The sequence below is a fragment of the Rhyacophila brunnea genome, unplaced genomic scaffold, assembly GCF_057557595.1.
Source record: "Rhyacophila brunnea isolate RB1 unplaced genomic scaffold, BYU_Rbru_1.0 scaffold_3, whole genome shotgun sequence".
Taxonomy (NCBI): Eukaryota; Metazoa; Arthropoda; class Insecta; order Trichoptera; family Rhyacophilidae; genus Rhyacophila; species Rhyacophila brunnea.
Genome location: NW_028232965.1, coordinates 54,172,632 through 54,193,867, shown reverse-complemented (window position 1 = coordinate 54,193,867; position 21,236 = coordinate 54,172,632). Strand labels below are relative to the sequence as shown.

General features: G+C 33.3%; 1 pseudogene; it reads left to right on the top strand.

The window, feature by feature from the left end:
- Positions 1 to 18,595: 18,595 nt before the first annotated feature.
- LOC147068561 (uncharacterized) lies at positions 18,596 to 19,499 on the top strand (annotated as a pseudogene).
- The last annotated feature ends 1,737 nt before the right edge of the window (positions 19,500 to 21,236 follow it).

Below are 21,236 nucleotides of genomic sequence, written 5' to 3'. Positions count from 1 at the left end.
CCGTTATTATTTTTGAAGATATTTATTCAAAACCACAGTAACCTGTTTATATCAATGCACAAAATAATAATAATAATATGTACAGGGTCTAGGACGATTTGGCGCTGGAACAACTGGACGCCACGCAATTCGAAATTAAATAGACGTTAGGTATTTAAAATTTTAAGGTACTTAAAAAATATATTTAATATTATTATTTATATTTAAATTATTATAATATTATGATTTAATAGTTAGTAAGAATTTAAATATGCACACGTAAATAATGATTTATTCGTGTATATGTTTAAGTTCCAACGAAAAGAGAGTTTTTTATTTTATATATAGCCTTAGGCATGGTAATTCTCAATCCGCAATAAAGAATACATTATGTTAAGAGTAGAATGAATTAAAACTACTAAGTAGTAGATATAAACTGATTAAAATTCCTCATCTACGTTCTGTATACGTGTCTAGAACAGTGCGGCGTCCAATTGTCCTGGCGTCCAGCTGTCCCATTCCCAATGTACAAGTATGGAGATTTTATGAGTAGTTTAAAAAAATCTTATTGTAATAATATATTGTATACTAATATTAAATTCAACTGTCAATGATGTTAGACTTGATTATATTTTAAATAAGAAAAATGGTACATATTTACTTATCTACAATCTGATATTGTATGATATTATGTATAGCAACATACATTATTAAGTTGACAATTGGCCGGACATGTCGTTCGGCGACTCGATAATCCTTTGAAATAATGCACTGTTTCTTAATTTTTAAATTGCAACATACCATCAATCCCAATCAGTGACGTCCCGAGACAAAATGCCGCCCCTGGGCAGCGCCAAAATGTCGCCCCATTTTTATACAGTATCTTGTATCATCCGTGCACGTATCGTTTCTGGTCACCATGGACGTCGAAAAGCAACGGAATTAAGCTAGACGTCGCGAACTCGACAAAAACATTATAGTCCTGTTAAACCTTTTAGGATGTTTATTAATACATTTTGTTTCCGACCAATGAGTTGAATTTTTTAATGGAAAGATATTTTCGTTAGTACTTAGTAGCTATTTCTATATATTATAATAAAATATTGTCCTCAATTTGCCACCCTTTGAGTAACTGCTGCCCCCAAGCGACGCTCAATCTGCCTACTCCCACGGAACGTCATTGATCCCAATAAAAGTAGTGTTTAAAGTTACAAAGTAGCAAATAAAGAATGACAGAAACACATTATGGGTGTGTTTATACTTAATCGGGAATCGAATCCGGACCACCCAGATGAGAAGATGGTGCCATACGCGTTGGACTATGAAGAGGGCGACTATATTGTAAACGCATTTAACGAGGACAGTAGATACTGAAAACCTGCTGGACCAGCAAAATCATCGATGAAGTACATGGAAAAAAACAACTAGGAACCGGACAAAGTTAGTGAAGGGTTTCATCCAGTAGCAGACCAACTCGTGATGACCAACATTGTGATGATAATAATGATTTTCCAATTTATACGTAGTCTACATGAGAACTCCGCACGATATTGCTACTAATCTGTGTATCTCCAATAACTATCTAAGAAACCGGAAGAAATGTGTAAAACCAGGGAACACAAAACTAACTTCCATTGATGATGTCAATTGGGAGTGCAATAACTATTTTTAACCAAGTCAAATGGAACTTTACAGGGTGAAGGTTGTATTAACATATTTTTTTATTACTAGAAATGGATATTAGCAACTTGCTCAACCTATTAGGTCCATACTATGGGTCCAAACACATATTGAAAAACAAAACGTGAAATGCCAGGGGCCTTATGTTGTAACTTGCGAGTTGAAGTCGCCCGGCGACATGACGTCATATGACATCATTGTGACGTACTACCGGAATGTGTCAATAGTATTCGAGAAATTAACGCTACTCTAGTAGTGGCGTTATTCATTATCCCCATACACAAATAGGTGTTTCAGCATAATAATATCTATGGTGAGCCGTGTGCATTGGGCGGCTCGCCTCGATGCGTGTATTGAGCTTACGTCACAGTTACGTCATGTCGTCGGGTGACTTCATGTCACAAGTTACAACATAGGTCTGCAGATCCGGGATCCACGACACACACAACACTATAATCAAAACGTCACCGCTCTGCAATAGTGGACGTATATATTATTATACTATATTATTATAGACGATATGTCTGAGAAGAATTCTGCAGTTTTTTGGAAATATTGTCAGGCGCGGACCGGACAACCTGGAGAGACTGGTAGTTTTGGGTAGCCTCCAGGGAAGGCGAAGCAGAGGAAGAGCGTCTGCGCGATGGAGCGACCAAGTGAAAGAGCTGACTGGGGGCACCATTCATTCTGCCCTGAGAGAAGCGGAAGATCGAGAAGGATGGAAAATCTTGGTCGCTCAAAGGATGGCGAAATTTAAATGTGGTCACGATCCTCAGCCATGAGTGCACGACCAAGAAGAAGAGATATTATTATATATTATTATTATATAAAAATCCACATCAACTATAAGTACTATATTATAATATCACGTTGCTTATTTAAAAATGCTCACTAATGTATTAAATCTTCATTAAACTGTTTCATATAATGTTCGGAACATTTTAAATTTGTAATTTTGAGCGTTTACGTCACTAAATAAATAAGTAAATTAATTAACTGACATTATTAATTGAACTTGACTGACGTGTTTTGTGTCCAGTTTACGAGCAAACAAATAAATTTAAATAACGATTATTATATGCAGGTAAGTATATATTTTTATGTAATAATTATCGGTTGTTACTAGGTAATCCAATCCCGAGCCAAAATTCTATTCCCGGGATTTCGGGATTACAATTTGACAATCCCGGGATCCCGGGACTGGTCCCGGGACTGGTCCCGGGATTGGCATTTTTTCCATTGTTACTATAAAGTTTTTATATTTACAAATAACTTTGATAAAATCGGTCAAAAATACATCTAGTATAATTTATACTATTTAAGACATTTATTGTTAATATTGTATACGTTCAATCTCGGAAATACATAAGTTTAATGGAGTAAATAATATTGTAATATAAATAATAATGTGAGTTTAATATAATGATTGCTGTTTCTGATAAAAAAAGACTTAATGCATGGGTTAGCGACATTTAAAATAGTACAGCAAATCATGGTGTACTTATGGCCTTTCCGCTTCATAAATCTAATTAGTCAGCCAAATATGAAACTGCCGTGAAACGTATGAAATCATGGTGGAATTACTTTGTTAATAATGCGAAGAATGTTTTTTCCAATCTTTCTCATTTTTATTAATTTATGTGAAAAAATAAAATGAACCGGCAACTTACACATGGGTATAAATCAAACTTCTAGTAGTTATTTGTTATTAAAAGTATTTTTTCTGTTATATTTTCGTTTTTATTTTATTTTCCATAAAAATTGATAAAAAAAATAATCCTGAAACTTTCGGGATTATGTTTATCAATCCCGGGATTCATAGGTATCGAAAATAGCTCGGGATTCGGGATCCAGGGATTGGAATCCCTAGTTGTTACCTATGTATAGTATTAAAGCAAATAGGTGGTAAATTTGATACATCTATAAAGCAAAATCAGGTAAGTAATAAAAGTGAAAACACCTGCATTATCTTTTTTTATGACATTAATAATAATAATGTAGGTGAAAGTTTATGATGATTATAGTAGAGCTAGACTTTCATTTAATGTCAAAGTTACAATGAATTTTGCTATCGTTCACCATTCCGATCGGTCTAGTAAAGTGCTTTCCAATCTTTATTTTAGTTGGAAGAACCATTGAAATATTTTTTTAAACTTCTATTATTTTCTTCGTCTTATTAGTTAGAGTATATGGACATCAAGCGGTAGCTCCAAGAATCCTTGTCTCTAGCCAGTCTTCGTACATCGTTCCAGGTCATACCAGCATCTCGTAGCACCGCCGCATATACTCTTTAGTGGCCTTCCAGGACGTCGGAATCCGGTTGGCTTGAAGAACAGGCAAGCCAGGTTGCGGTTCTCTTTTGGTATCCGTAGCATACGTAGTATAGTCGAGCCAGGTCCAACGTCGCTTCTTCACTCTCAGTATGATGAGAAGCTGCTTGGTACGTTATCTAATTATTTCTGAGTTCCCTGGTTATCTAATTTCTTCGTTACATACTCCTGAAGTCATAGCTCTGTATACGGTTTCTCTATACGCCTATTTAGATGGCACAAATATTTAGTATTGTTTAATTAATGGAAAATAGTCTAATGAGTAACCTTGCAATTTTCTCGGTTTTTCAATCAAGTTTCCTGTTAATAGCGCAATGTTATTTTATTCATTTATAAAAAAGGCATACAATCAAATTATAAATTCGTTTTAAATATACGTCGGAACCCTAGACACGAGCCCGCGAGGTCCAGGATACCCTGAAACTGTATTGGGAATCACTGGTCTATTAAATACATTCCTAGGAATATTTTTATTTGTACCCAATCATTGCCGACTCAAGTAGAAAGTCGATACATTCTCAACAACTGGTCCTACCTTAACCGCCCCTCCCGTTGTTGCTTTGATGACCTGTCATTGTTCTATAGAGTGCTCATACTGACGCGTCTGTCGTATTCACACAGGGAATGATTTAATTTGGATAGATGGGTTACATGATAAATAATACACTAGCATTAACACACCTTCTACAATAATGTAATGCATGGGTCAAGGCTACATATTTTTTGGAAATCGATATTACCACCGGTTTTTGTGTGAAGGACTAGTCTGACTTTGACAGCTGATGAAGAACAGGAATGTATAGTATTTATAAATAACACTGATAGTTAATATATTTGATTTGAGAATTTTTTATAATTCAATTTGAAACGAGAAAGGGCGAATAAATATGTCAAGCAATCTGGGATCTGATTTTGACAGCTGTACAGTGGACCACTCGTTGCTTGTGCAAAAAGATATGCTCAGGCTTTATTAATCTAAAGATGGCGCTGACCCAATATAATACAAATAACAATATTATTACATAATAAGTACAAAGTTTTATTAGCAATAAATAGTTGTACTATTAATATTTATTTTGTTCAATATTCAATGTTCCAGTATATACGTATCAGATTGAGTATAAAAACAAATTAGTTCCATACGTACGATTCATTTATTTAGTACGTCATGGCAAGATATTGTTATCGGCTATTTTTAATAATGGATATTATTATAAGTATATAGTATATAATGTAACTACCTATATCGTATTTTGGTATTTAAATATAATCTTTGCACCACGACGAAGAAGGTGGTAGAGTGCCTCTTACATAAGCCATGGGTGCGGGTTAGAATCAAGCAACTGAAAAAAAACACAATGTTTTTATGTGCTTAGTTCGCAGCAATGACCTAATGGAATTGTCGAGTGGTCACAAGCATATATTGTAAGAAATCTATCAATATTTGAGTCACCTAGAGTTACAATTCACAGTTTGCAATTTTATCGTTTTTGAGTTAAATATATGAAAGTGATTCTAAAGGCTTTAATAGTTGTGTATCAAAAGTCATTTTAAACCATGTGAAAATCGTTGAAAAAGTTGACTGTCGGTGTCATAACTCAAATTTTTCAATGAATAATGTAAGTTCTGTCACTAAGGCTAACTAATTATTAGGGGACTCTATTTCTCATAGTGTGATGGGTGTCTGCAACCTTAGGAGTATTATAATATAATAAATATATATATATATATTTTAAACTGTACATCGACTCACTCACTCATTAATATTCAAGGGAGTTCAATACATTTCTTCTAATTACAAAAAACATTACTCTGGTGTTTTTTTTTAATTATCTCAAAACTTGATTTTAGGAATATGTGAGTTATGACTCTAGGGCAGGGGTTCCCAACCCCTTGCCCGCGGGCACCATGGCGCCCGCGGAACAATTCGTATGTGCCCGCCACTATTCGACAGAGACAGAATTTTCACGCTAGTCTGACACACGCAGAAAACCCGAAGTGAACGAACGCCACGAACTGAGCCGATGAACGCGGAAGCACGTGACAGTAGTCACGTGCTCGTACCGTCCCGATTGCTTCGGCGATCATCGGCTCAGTTCGGGTTTTCGGCGTGTACAAGGAGTGATGTGCAAATAGCATTCCCCGCCTGGAGCCGCGTTGTTGTCATTGTGATTGCGATTGCTGCCCCGTTCGGGTCGCGACAGTTAGCTAGGAGACATCTTCGTCTGACGAAACACGAATTAGGAGTTTTGATATTCCTTCTATATAGTTCTAAAATGAGTGGACCGAGTAAAAGACAACGAACCTATAATTTTAACACTGACTGGTAGGAATCATATTGTTTCTTTAATGTGAAAAATAAATGCGTCTGTTTGTTGTGTGGTAGTAGTATTGCAGTGCCGAAAAAACATAATGTTGAACGACACTTTCAGGCAATTCATGCCACTTTTGATGTGAATTATCCACTTAAATCTGAAGTAAGAAAGAAAAAAATATGTCAACTAAAATCAAGTCTAACCGCACAACAGACTGTTTTCACTAGACATGTGGAAAATTATAAAAAGGCCACCATTGCTTCTTTCAAAATTTCTCACATGCTCGCAAAAATCAAGAAACCTTTCATTGATGGTGAGTTGTTTAAAAAACTATTTTTGACTGGTGCCATACAAGACTTACAGTTGTCAAATAACACCGTCACAAGAAGAATACATGCAATTTCAACAGACATACAAACTCAGTTAAGGACTGCCTTGGAAATATGTGACTGGTTCTCGCTACAATTTGACGAGTCAACAGATATATCAGACACCGCACAGTTAGCAGTTATGGTGAGAATGGTATTTAGTAACTTCACAGTAAAAGAGGATATGTTGCAAATATTACCTATGAAAAGACAGACAAGGGGTGAGGATATTTATAATACATTCAGAACATACGCCAAATCAATAAATATGCCTTTGCATAAGCTGTCTGCGATAACCACTGATGGGGCACCAGCAATGGTAGGTAAAAACAAAGGATTTATTGCCCTCTGCAAGAAGGATGAATCATTTTCAAACTTCATGTCCTACCACTGTATTATCCACCAGGAAGCTCTGTGTTGTAAAATATTGCCATTTGAACACGTTATGAAAATAGTTACAAAAATAATCAATTCTATTCGAGCAGCTCCTTTGCAACACCGACATTTCAAGGCCCTTTCAAGGCCTAAGATACTGAAGATAAAAAACACAATCTTATTCTGCATACTGAAGTACGTTGGCTCAGTAAAGGAAAGGTTCTTACAAGATTTGTGAGTTTAATTGAAGAAATAAAAACATTTATAAACGATAAAAAGGAAAATTATGATGAACTAGCTGACTCTCGCTGGCTGATTGATTTGGGATTTCTCACAGACATCATGGAAAAATTGATATCTTTAAATTTGGAGTTGCAGGGGAATGACAAAAACATAGCTAAAATGATAAGCTCTGTAAAGTCATTTAAAGCTAAATTGGATTTGTTGATATCACATCTGCAGATCAATTCTCTCGTGCATTTCCCACATATGAATAAAATGCTAGGTAACAATGAATTAAACGGGTAATTATTTATTAAGCATCTTCAAGTGTTAAAAAAAACAATTTGAAGAGAGATTTTTGAAGTTTACAGATATCGAGCCAATTGTTTCCTTGTGTATCAATCCTATTACTTGCCAAATAAATGTAATGGAAATGGCCGCATGTATTGCAGTTTTTGTTCAAGGTAAGACAGAAGAACTAGAGTTAGAAATTTTGGAGCTTAAGAATGATATTTTGCTTAAATCCTTAATATCAGAGGACTTTTGGAATACAGTGGACGGAGAAAAGTTCCCATTTTTGAAAAAAGCGGCATATAAAATTGAATGATTTTTCGGTTCGACATATTATTTATGCGAATCATTGTTTTCAAACATGAACTTAATAAAATCAAGATATAGATCTCGACTCACCGATGAGCATCTTTATGATTGTTTTCTAACAGGATTATCGTCATACTCTCCTAATTATGAGGCACTGGCCAATGATATGCAATGCCAAAGATCACATTCGGATATTGATATTCTATTTTTTTATAAAATGTTTTCTTTGTATTTGTGTTTTTTGTTTACTTTGTTTACGTTTTTTAAATACATTTCTCTGTGTGTATGCAATTTGAATAATAGTTTTATTATTTTGAAACATTTTTGTTTATTATTTATTAATAAATTATGAATATAAGAAAATAAATTATGGGAAAATGAGAAGTTATGGAAGGAGTTTGTCGATTAAAAATAGGTGGTGCCCGCCACCCTACCGATATTTTAGAATGTGCTCTAGAGTACAAAAAGGTTGGGAACCCCTGCTCTAGGGCATAGGCAACTCATTTGATCAATACAAAATCTGTCTGTGGAGGCTCATGATCCGCTTTGAAGCGAAAAACGTGATTTTTTTTCTTTTCTTTCCTAAATATTACCAATTTTAAATATAATATAAATATAATTTAAGGATACCTTTTTTTGGGAAGCTTGCAACGATAGAAAAGTATTATAGTACTCGACTCATTATTGTTTTAGATTTCCTTAAATAAAACTAAGTACCTAGATAAAATAGTTTCTAGAAATTGTCTTTGGATAAATAATTGATAATAATAATTAAACACTAAAGCAACTGCCGAATACATAATATACTTTTTTATGTTACTGACGCTTTTTAGTTGCCACCTAGATATTTTTGTAGCACCTACCTAATCATTCTACAAGCAATTTTATCCATTAGTTTCAATTGATTTTTTTTTAAATGTTTTTTCATAACAAGGATATAACTATGAACTAGAATAACTAGATGTTAATTGAATAATTTTATTTTTGCTAGTAGTTTTTTTATTGAAACAGCAAAGTATTTTTGAACCGTACGTCATTTTTATCATACTAATTTTAGACAACTCTTTGTATGAATTGATACGTGTCTGTCGTGGAGAATAAAAATAACATTAACTACAAATTTTAGACTAAGTAGAAATTTAACATTGTGAGATTTTTTTGACTTTTTTGCGTGTTGAGAAATTTAAATTGCCCTATCATCATACAGTCTCCTTGATAATATGCTTTTGTGTTAGGTAAGAATTAGCACCGATGTAGTATAAAATTGAAGAATATTGAATTAGGCTAAAATTTACAAATACTAATCTAGCAATTGACCGCAACATCGTTCACGTGTAGGGGTTGCAATACCGAATGAAAATGTCAATACCGGTTTTTCGGTATTTCTTATTGAATACCGGTATTAATTTCGGTATTTATTAAACATTAAAAAAACAGAAGTAGGTGCTTATCAATAAATATAGCTATTAAAATCTTTTAAAATATTATTTTACAGCAAAAACCTACATACCCACATTTATAATGTTGACTAGTGATTTTTTACAAACAATTTGAATTATTGATACTTTTAACTAATGCCCTCAAAAGTTCATCAAGTGCCAAGTCCTGCTTAGTGATGTCCCATAGGGGTAGGCAGATTGAGCGTCACTTGGGCGCGGCGGTTATTCCAAGGCGGCAAATCGAAGAAAATCATTTGGAATATATAGAAATAGCTATCTAAACTTAATAATAACGAAAATATCTTTCCATTAAAAGATTTAGCTCACTGCGATATTTAGTTTACTTCCATTGCCTTTTGACGTCCTTGGTGACCAGAAACGACACGTGCAGATTTGCGAATAATAAGTCTGATATTTTGTTAGTAATGTATCCATACAACATATTTCTTAGATATTGGACTGAAAGGATGATAAAAATAATGTAAGTATAAAAAGCGGCATTTTGGCGCTGCCTAGGGCGGCATTTTATCTTGGGATGTCACTGGTCCGGCTGCAGGAAAAGCTTCATAAATTCAACGCGTGTACAGTAATCAATACTAATTATGGAATAAATGAACATTTTTGTTTTATATTTCGAAGTAATATTAATTCATCGCGACAATTATTTATATACGTAATATATTTGATGAAATTTATTTTATTGTTTTTTCACCTCTGTAGGATTCACTCAATATTTTTGCATTTTAGCAGCACATAACTTATAATTCATTTTCAAAAACGTAAATGAGTGTGCTTTCTTAATACCGAAAATTCCGGTATTGTCGATTTTTAAAACCGGTATTTCGGTATTGATAAATACTGGAATACCGGTATTGCAATCCCTATTCACATGAAATATGCAAAAAGAAAATATACAAATTATATGCAGGGTATACAGAATTCATCTGTTCAAGAAATTGACATATCGCCACACCATTGCGCTATAGTATATAACCACTTTACTTATTCGTGATTAAATTTCATTGCTAGCTCTAAGCCCACAAGATCGACAACGATATAATCAATTAATTCATTAATTCATGTATCAATTAATTCCCAATGAGAAAAGACCTTCTTGCTCGCCGTAAAATGCCGCAAACTTTTTAAAGGCTGAGAAATTTTCCCTCGTAAATACCATGCCATGGCCGACCGGTCCAACTGGGGGTTGGACCTACTTGAGAACTCCTCCTTTTCAACTCTCTCAGAGCATGTGATCGGCATCATATCTAGATCATACACTAAAGGCCCGTAGGAACGCCCCAAAACCCGATGGATGTACGTGGGAGCAAAGAACTACGGACCAAGAAGAGTGGAGAGAGCTAGGTGAGGCCTTTATCCAGCAGTGGATCGACCCCGGCTGATGATGATGATATAATAATAAATAAATGTCTAATATTTTATCTACAACAAAAAAATCATTGCTATAAAAATATCACTTGGTTTATGTAATCACTAATCGATTGTTTCAATATTTATATCTAATGATAAATGATCTCTATATAATTATTATTATGAAAACAAAACTGGTTATTTAAATTAATGCAAATCTTACCTGTTTCATTATGAAGATGACTGGAATGTTCTGCAAGTTTCTGCATCAACAAACGACAATCAAATCCAACGCATGCAATAGATAATTTTATCAAAATTCCCAGAATTTAAATAGTGTGGTCCATAATGACAGTATTAACGGGTTTGTTGTTCCATTTATTTTTTCTTCGAAAACGCGATATAATTATTATATTGAATCAAATAATATGTTGCTTAAATAGTTTTTTGATGAACACAATATTATAAGCACCTTATTATCAAAACCTACCTAAATGGGAAAAAAATGCTGTAGGCTTAATTAATATAAAAAAAATAAGACACATGATAATGAATGAATAAAGAAATAAATAATAACACCATTATTGACGAGTTTTTTTTTAAATCTGGAAGCAACCTTCAAACAGTTTTTTAGTGTTAAAAAATACACTTGGGTGTGTTTTGTATTTGAGTATTTTTTAAAAGTGAATCATTTGGATTTAGGTTGATTTGCGAACTTTTGTTTTTTGAAATAAAATATAATAAAACTATGAATTAGACAAAAATCTCTTAGGTAGGTAGGTACAGCATAGAAAATTTAATAAACCAAATTTTAATAATAAATATGACCATAAAATATTAATAATAAGATTGTGTCCTTTGACAATTTTTTACAATTTTATTGTAAGTTTATCTTTGAATGAAAATAAAAAATATTTATATTTTTAATGTTTTCAGATACATATTTATTAATTAATACAGTTGAAATTATAAATTATCAAAAAAACGTCTCAAATTGCAAGCTTCGTATTTTCCCGCTAGGTAGGAAAAGACATCGTCTTAAATATAAAATAAACTCGCTTACTTTGAAAATTCAAGATTTTAACATTGTAATGTGAAAAATTTCAAATTATTATTATCTTAGAACAAGGTATTTTAAGTTGTTTCCCTATAGAAGTAAGGTATCGGACTATATAGTGTGAATTATTAATTATTAAATTTGCTGAGAGTTACTACTGAAAATTGGCTGGTATCTACTAGATTATTTACGGATCATCCTTTGTAAGCACACCTGGTGGAATGTGGATATAAAAACTTGACATATTGAAAAGGAAATTCAAATTTAAAAAGCAATCGATGTGAAATTGGCATTGCAATACAAAATAATATTAGGATGCCTTCAGGCAAGGGTGCGATCATCTTCTATAAAACCAATTTCGACCTTCAAAATATGAATGTACCTACATATTATTGTATATTCTATATTGTATCTCTAGGCAAAGAAATCTTAATAGCACCCAAATAAAGCATAGTCAAAATAAACATTCACATTTCCGCAAACAAATAAACATTCTATGAATACATTTTATAGGTAATGGTTTTATATGGAAAATTACTTTCCCTAAATAATGATTCGATATGAATACAGACGTAAAGAGGTATTTCTATGCTTTTTATCGATATTGTATTCTACCGAAGTATTTAATGACGTCTAATGGGGGTAGGAAAGTCATAGATTGCTTAGGGGGCAGCAAATGCAGTAGGTTTGGATGTATACATTTACAAGCTAATTCCACTTCACTCAGTCCTGCGGCTGTGTTGCCAGACAACTCAATCAAATCTTCATACTACGTTGTGATAGAATAGGTACGTTTTAAAAGTTTGCACTTTTTACTACAAAAATAATGGAATATATCGTCGTTGATTCTACAATACCTCCTATGAGTACAAAATCAAATTGTTCAGGAGACAAATAAAACGGTTTTAAAAAATAGGTAAATATGTTTGAAGTCGGTTGACTATACAATTTGATGACATTAATAGTTTTACATTGATTGAATAATAAAAAAACATTAAAAGGGAAGGAAATAAACAATAAACCTTGATGAAAACATCAATGAAAAAATATTATACAGAGTATTTTATGATCAAGTTTATAGAAAATAAAATTAATCAATTAAAGAAAATACGTATGACAATCAAAATTATTTCTATAATATTTTTTTATGATTATATGTTTATTAATTCTTGGAATCTGACGTAAACCGCAAATTGTCATAGAATAAGTGATGATCCTTTTCAATAACGTTTTTCAGCTCTTGAAGGTGACGATGTTTGTATGCAGAAATCAGTATATCCTCGATATACATTTTTTTAGGCACGCTATTGCCCATAGACATATCATTGCCTGATTTTCTTCGTTGCAAAAGAGGTAGCTATTCACTTGAATAGCACAAACAATAGTTGATAATATCACAATTCGGTAAATATTTAAATTTACGAATATCATTGACAGTAGGGTATCCGGCTTTCTTGCCTGGTCTGATTTGTTTGTAACTGATAATATTGTAAAAAAAAACAAAATTTAGTACTTTCACCTTATATTGTTGCTTCTGTCGTGCTAATCTCATCCGTGCTATGTAATCCGATGGTGAATTTATTGGTGGTTTAAAATAATGTTCAAGCGTCGCATGAAAACTGTCGGCCTAACACCTTATTGCGATTCTGGTAATTACATCCATCAGATATAAGTACCACTTCTTTAGATTTTCTAAGTAATCCATAATGCATGACGTAAACTCGTTACTTGATACACCCCCATTTGCTTCATGCCATACGTACAATGTCACTTCTTTATTATTTAATTCATTATGGTGAAGTTTCACTCCTTGGAGTTTTTGCTTGTAATACATGGCAGAAGCATCTGTTTTGGGGCACAAAAGTACACTTTGGAGATCCATTACCAATACCAGTTTTTCAGAACTAGCACTCTCTTTTGAAGCATTTTTTGCAGCCCTCACTGCGTTTTTTTTATTCCATGGATTTTATATTCTTCAGCATTTACCATACCGGTTTTAAAGCCATAACACGTGTCGCACTGGTATTTTCTTGGATGATGTATAGAAATGTTTAAATTTTTTTAAAACGCGTATAAAAAGAGCTCTTCCAGCGAATGGTACTGTCATATTATCATTGCACCACTCTTTATATATGTTGTACATAATAAATGAAGATACGAGAGAATTACAGACTCGACATAAATTTTTTTAGAAGATGTTCGACAATAATGACTGGCAACTTTTGGCAATAAATAAGCCATTCTTTAATCTTCTCGACTTTATTCCCAGATTTATTCTGTTGAGAAGAGACTTCAAATTCTTATACTTCTTCAATGTCATTCATAATGACATTCGATGTTATTTTTCCAACCCAACGAAGATATTATGTGTCACGACCGAGATCCAATGTATTAAGGAAAAAGGTGCGGCAAACCCTTAATTTCTCATTGTCTTTTTTTTTTAAAGTTGTTCCATTATTTTTCTTTCTTCTTGTAATTGTATTAGGAACAGAAAGTCCAATAATATATGCTTTTTTCTCCTTTCAAGAGGGTAGATTCAATCAAAAATTATTACAAATGGTTGTTCTGACATAATCAGAAAATTTCCTGCACATAAAAGCTTCGTCAGATTTTTTAAATATAGGTCTATGAGCACAGCGATCTCCACTTTTCTAGAGTTTTTTTCGCATTATGTGTAATTTTTCCGCTTGAACTTATTTTGCTATAACCAACATAACACATACCTTGAGCTCCTCTCGAAGATGCTTCCTTTCCTAAAAGAATATTTTTTCGACCGAAGGTTCCAATAACTCAGCTTATTCTCTAACATTTGAAGACACGGATTTCGTTCCAACATGACGTCGTTCTTGGATTCCAATATATTTTTCATTGTCGACCGTAGACTGACCATTTTGTATGTGTTTAATATCATGTTGTTCACCTGAATGGAATGTTCCATTTAAAACATGTGTAAGTCCGTCGTCAGGGGGTAGCAATGTAATAATAGTCTAGAAATTCAACGGTATCTGCATCTGAATTTGTGAATTCATTTAAATTTCTATGAACATCTACAAGAGTTAAAATAAGATCTGTTATCCGATGGAAGAGCTTCATTAAAAATCTGAAGGAGCTTCTATCAGAACCAGAAGTTGTAAAATTATCTAACGATCCTGGAGCATCAGATTCTTGATACTTTTTTTGTAGTGCTACAAAATTACTGCCATGCGATTGATAAGTATTAACTTGACTCATTAAAATGTGTGGTGAGTCATATCAATGTTAGTTTGAATTGCACATAACTGTTATTTCATTAAGTAATATCTGCCATGTGATTGATGTCAGGAAGGTGATCTTAAGTTAATTACTGCTATTTGCACTTATATCACATAGCAGATATTACCATCACTGAATTCAACACCGACAGATGACAGCTTTCATTTTTATTTATTTAGAATATTTTGATAATTCCAATCAAATAGCAGTTAATACAGATGGGTGGAGAAAAAAATAACCTATCCAACGATGTCAATAACTCAAAACTGACAAAATGTGGGTATAGCAGGTATTGAAGAATCAACGACGATATTACTAATTCGAATTTTATTTATTTTTACATAAAGTGAACATTACAAATTATTAATATAAGACGTTCACAACATCACATCTAAAAAAAAAGAAATATTAATAAAACAGTATCATATATAAAAAATAAATAGATCAGCATCAAACAGTATAAAAGTTTAAATACAAAAAAATATCAATTAGATACAAGGAAGTACATCAAATGAGCTAAGCACACCCGATGTTAAGAATTTATAAAACATTGCCCAACTAAACTCATCGTCATGCAGGTGGAATATGTCAATATTCAAAGTGATTTGGTTGAACTGAGTCATTGCCCTCCCAATCGGCCCACGGTGGCCGCGCGGCTTAAGCGTTGGACTATCACGCCGTGGGTCCCAGGTTTGAATCCTGGGTCTGGCAAGTACACATATTGTTTTTCAATTTGTGTGTGAGTCAGGGTATGGACCTAGTAGGTTGAGCAAGTGCTGACATCCGTTTCTCGTAAAAAACAAAATCTGTTAATACAAACCTCTACTCTGTGGAGGCCCATATGATCCTATTAGGATCAAACATGGTCGAAAAAAAAATCGGCATTACCAATGGCAGGTTAGATCTGCACCTTGGAAGAACAAATAACGGATGCCCTCGATTCCTAAAATAATTATTATCATAGACACACAAGCCAATACCACCAAGAATGGCAGAGTTTCCATTTATTCCGCGTATAAGTAGGAAAAAATATGTAGATAAATAAAGACATATCAGTTTCAGATAGTTACATCGTTTTCATCCTAGAGCCGGGGTACAAAGTTATGAAGCATATACTCTACTACTGCTGTTGTTGCAGATGTATTTTGAACAGGTTAGTAGTAAATATTTTGTTTATTTACACAGCTTGGCAATTTAAAACGAGCTTCATCTGGTATAATAAACCATTCACGACAAAATTCGAATTGTCAAGAAGTCGATGACAAAATGTGAAAATGCCAAAGACTTAAATATTGCTTCCCTCACCTATCACTTCTGTAGCCAAAGTGATAACTGAGAAACCGTAGCGGAACTTCAAACAAATTCAACTTGCATAAAAATCTCGTACCCTTTTGGAAATATACTTATAATTTATAATTGGTGACAGTTTCCTACTATTTCATAGGAGTCGGGTTCGGCTACCGGGTTCAGCCTGTTGGCTTCTTCAGGATCCAAATATATAAATATATTTACCTAGTCCTTAGTCGCCGACTTCATCAAGGAAGGAGAAAATCACACTGGCTTCATAATAATATATCGGGTCTAGAACGATTCAACGCCGGGACAACTGGGCGCCATGCAATCGAATGAAATTTGAAAATAAATAGACGTTCGTTAATTATAGGTAGGTAGGTACTTTAAAAATATATATTTAATATTATTATTTATATTTAAATTATTATTAGATGCCTATATTATTTTTTAATACTTGGTGAGAATTTAAATATGCAGATGTAAATAATAATTTAATTGTGCATATTATGTTTAAGCTCCAACGAAAAGAGAGTTATTATTTTATCTTTATGCAAAGGCATGATAATTCTCAATCTGCAATAAAAACACTATATTAATAGTAAAATGAATTAAAACTACAAAGTAGTAGATAGAGACTGATTAAAATTCTTTGTCTACTTTCTGTACAAAATCATAATGAACGTATATCTATTTCATTCAACAGCGCGGCGTGCAATTGTCCTGGTGCCCAGTTGTCCCATTCCCTAATATTGATACTGTAAGCACGTTTTTTATAAATATTATATATCCCGAGAGATCGCGCAAAACATTTTGTAGTAGTATGAATCAAATTAATTAGGAAGATGAAAATATTAATGGAAAGTTATATCACGTCTTGAGAATTGTAACGACAGTTGTGTAAGAATTTTCCATGTTACTTATTCCAAAAATAATATAATGGTTACCTACCACTGTAATATGGTAATATACCTAGAATTTACGTTTTTTGTAAAAAAATATATAATAGGTGCTTGCAGATAATACGTATTTTTACTTTTATAATAAGGTGCCCCAAGGGCTATGGGCTATTCGAAACAGCGTCTCGCGCAATGTAAATGAAAATCAGGAAGTTTCACTTATGTTTATTAATATGACGTTTATTAATATAATACTTACGTATGTTAAAATATTATTATCCAGCACTACGGAAGTTTTTTTGTGTTTAATTAAATATTATTGTAACGTTCAAAATGTTATTAATTTCATGGTATATCTCATCTTCAGTTAATTAATTAATCTACTATTAACAAATAATGCATGTAAACTTACCAAACAGTATCTAATTAATTTAAAATCTAATACAAATCTGCTTGTTTGGATTTTTTTAAATCTATATATAAAAGAAAGTCGGGTTAGTTACACCATTTATAACTCGAGAACGGCTAGACCGACTTTGATTTGTTGGATTTATCTCAGCCCCGAATAGCAGATTAACTATTAAAACATTGGAAAAATTCACGAAAAAAAAAAATTATGAAGAAAATTAATTTTCTCATACATTTTGTATGGAACGGCTTTTGAATGATTTCGATGAATTTGAACGATGAACCTCGCGCATTCAAAAAGTAAGAAAATCACAAAAAATTTAAATCCATATACAACGCCATCTCTGATACATGACAGAAAGAAAAAACAAGAAACAAACAAACAAAAGAAAGAATGAACATGGCGTTGTGTGCATTATCCATTATTATATAAAGTTGTCAGCCTCAGATAATCCCGAAACTCTTTCGTAGTATATAGTAGTAATTGTAGATGCCGGCAAATTTTGGAGGAAGTAGTCCTGTCTGAATCTCCTTTGCTTTTCCGACTGCGTTTATCAAATAAATCAAACGAATGCAAACATCCCATAATTTTCGTTCGATTAAATTTAACGCCAGGGATAAAATTACATGATCTCATCGCTGGTATTGCTCATTATTTACCTACCAATTTCAAAATCCATCCTTCGGACTTGATTCGAAAATCGATCTCCGTGAATAATCATTACCAGCTAGGTGCACAAATAGCTATTTCGATCGTGATTTTCAAACGGTAAGTTGCCTTCAAAGATGTTCACTTTGTGAGGTTTTCAAATTTGTGATTGTGCGCGCATCGATAATTGCTTTATTATGCAATTTTAAATTGTGTGATTAATTTTCCAGTGCTATTTACAGTGCCGCGAGCCAGAAAATCTAATCTTTCACAACGAAGCCGTAATGCAATTAGACTTAGAAATATTGCTTATCAATCCACTGCAGATGAACAAGAAATCGCACGAGAAGAGCGCCGCGTTAATATGGCCCGACTTCGTGATTCACAAACACAAGAACAAAGAGAGGTAGTACGTCAAACGGCTCAGTTGGCAATGAGAAATCATCGAGACTATTGCACAGATCAACAACGTGATAATCTTCGACGCGCAAGAAGAAATGCTTCAAGTGTTGATTTGAATCGAGTAGCGTTTCAATACGATTGCGCAATTGATTAAAGCTTGCATGCTTTCATTTGAATTGGCCTAATGGAGGTTGTGTGTGACCATTGCGGTGCATTGAAGTTCGGTGGAAAAACGCCTGGATTGTGCTGTCTCAGTGGCAAGGTGAAATTGCCATTATTGCCTCCGCCACCTGAGCCATTGCATTAATTGATTCGTGGCGAAACACCAGAATCACGACATTTTCTATCGAACACTCAAAGATACAATGGATGTTTCCATATGACTTCATTTGGAGCAGACATTATCGAAGAACGCGGATTCAATCCAACATTCAAGGTAATTTCTGCTCGAGAGAATAAACGTTCATTTTCCGTTGGTGATCATAAATCAGTAATTCTGACTTCGCCTTCGACTCTACAGATCCAAGGCCAAATTCACCATCGAATTGGATCATTGCAACCGCTTGAAGACGCACATCATAAATTCATCCAAATTTACTTCATGGGTAATAATGGAGGAACAACTTGATCGGCGTCAAACAATCATTACGGTAATGAAAAGAGCAATTCTTCAAGATCTGCAGCAACTACTTCATGAACATCATGCATTGGTTTGGTTGTTTAAAACTGCGTTGGATCGCATACCAAGTGATGACTACAAAGTTGTGATCAGAGCGGATAAACGACCCGCTGGAAAACACGAACGCCAATTCAACGCTCCAATAATAGATAAAGTCGCAATTGCGATTGTCGGTGAAAACTTGTAATCGCGCGATATTGTGATTACACGTCGCGACACTGCGTCGCTATAGGATTTGTTTCCCGAATATCCATTTTTGTCGAAATCGACATTTTAATGCAGTTCAATTTCTTTTATCGAACTCTACCGAAATCATTTATAAAAAAAATATTTTTTTATCTAGGAACAGAGATATTTTTTTGAAAAACCCGAATACGCCATGTTAAGTTACAATTACTCCGTGTTGTTCTCCCGAATGTCCAACTATTCGTACCTGAATATCCAAGTTAATTTCGGTCGAAATAAATCTCTGGCTGAGTTTTTATTTCCCGAATATGACTTTTAGCCAATCAAACCGCGCTGACGCCGTGCATCTCGCTCCCACATTCACGCTGTCTAGCTCTAAAACAATCACGCCCACTTTCATATTTTTCGGCCGTCTGGAATCCTCTTTCAACTTTCGTCTTATTGATATTGTTTTTAAAGTTACTATTGTTTTAATAGTGAATTCATCTAATTTGAAGAGATCGTTTATAGCTGATACGTCACCAGTTTGCCCTGAACTTATAGTAAAGTTATGGAAGTGAGTATTTTAACCTAAATAACTGCATTTTGTTTTGATAAATGACACAAAATCCCAACGGTTATATGAATTCTACAGTATGACCCGGCAACTACTATGACGTAAAAAATAATTATTATTTCAAATTATTATTAATCAAACATTGTTTGTCTTTATTTTACTTTTAATCTAGGTATTTCTATGAAAATAAAGGCGATGCTATGATTTATTTTTGAATGCGCTGATAGTTAATTTAATTTAATATGTATGTTAGTAACTATTTATTTGGTGAATATTATATACTTAGGATATTGGTACCTACCTAATATTAGCAGCCAATGGTAATTAATTTATAGATGCTATTATTTTGTGTTGTCATTCCAATAGTAAATATATAATATTTATTTGGTGGTTTGTAATAAGTTTAATTGTTAATTATAGAAATATATAGGTATAATAATATACAGATATATATACATAGTTTTTTTTTTTTTTTTTGAAAAAGTATTAATATAAAATTGTTAGCAAGTACGAGTAAGTACCATCATAAAATATTGGAGAAATCCGTGACGTCGGTTAGTAATTGAAGTAGTAGATACCTACTTTTATTTAATAAACAAAAACCGATCGCCAATAGTCGCTTGATTTTGAAGAATACTGATGAGCAGGTATTAACAGGCCAATAGTTAAAGTTTGTCGTCATAAGTATGTCACCTCGTAGCATAGTGGATAATTCGTGGACTTGGTCGTAAACCCAGGAGATGCAGGGACGATTCCTGCCGGGTGTCTTACTTTTTTCAAAAAGATTTTTTCTATTGGTTTTAATATATTTTCTCAGAAGTGATTTTCAAAATTATGTATGTTCAATAATTAGAATGGTACATTCTTAAATCTTGTGAATTATTCGGTGAATAAAAAAAAAAGATTATTAAAAACTATTTTATTACTTATTACGAAAAAAACCGAAAACAGCGAATGCCGCATGTTATTATTACCTACGAACTTGGGTTATTACGATCATTAGATATTTAAATAGTAAAAGTAATCATTAACAATTATTATCGTGTAAATAAATATAACATTTGAGGTGCGTACTTTTTGACCACTCAGTAATCCGTGGGCCGTGCAGCAACACGCTACGGTCTTAAGTCCCGAACGTCCATGTTTTGTCCCGAATATCCATTATTCTGAGAGAGCGCTAAA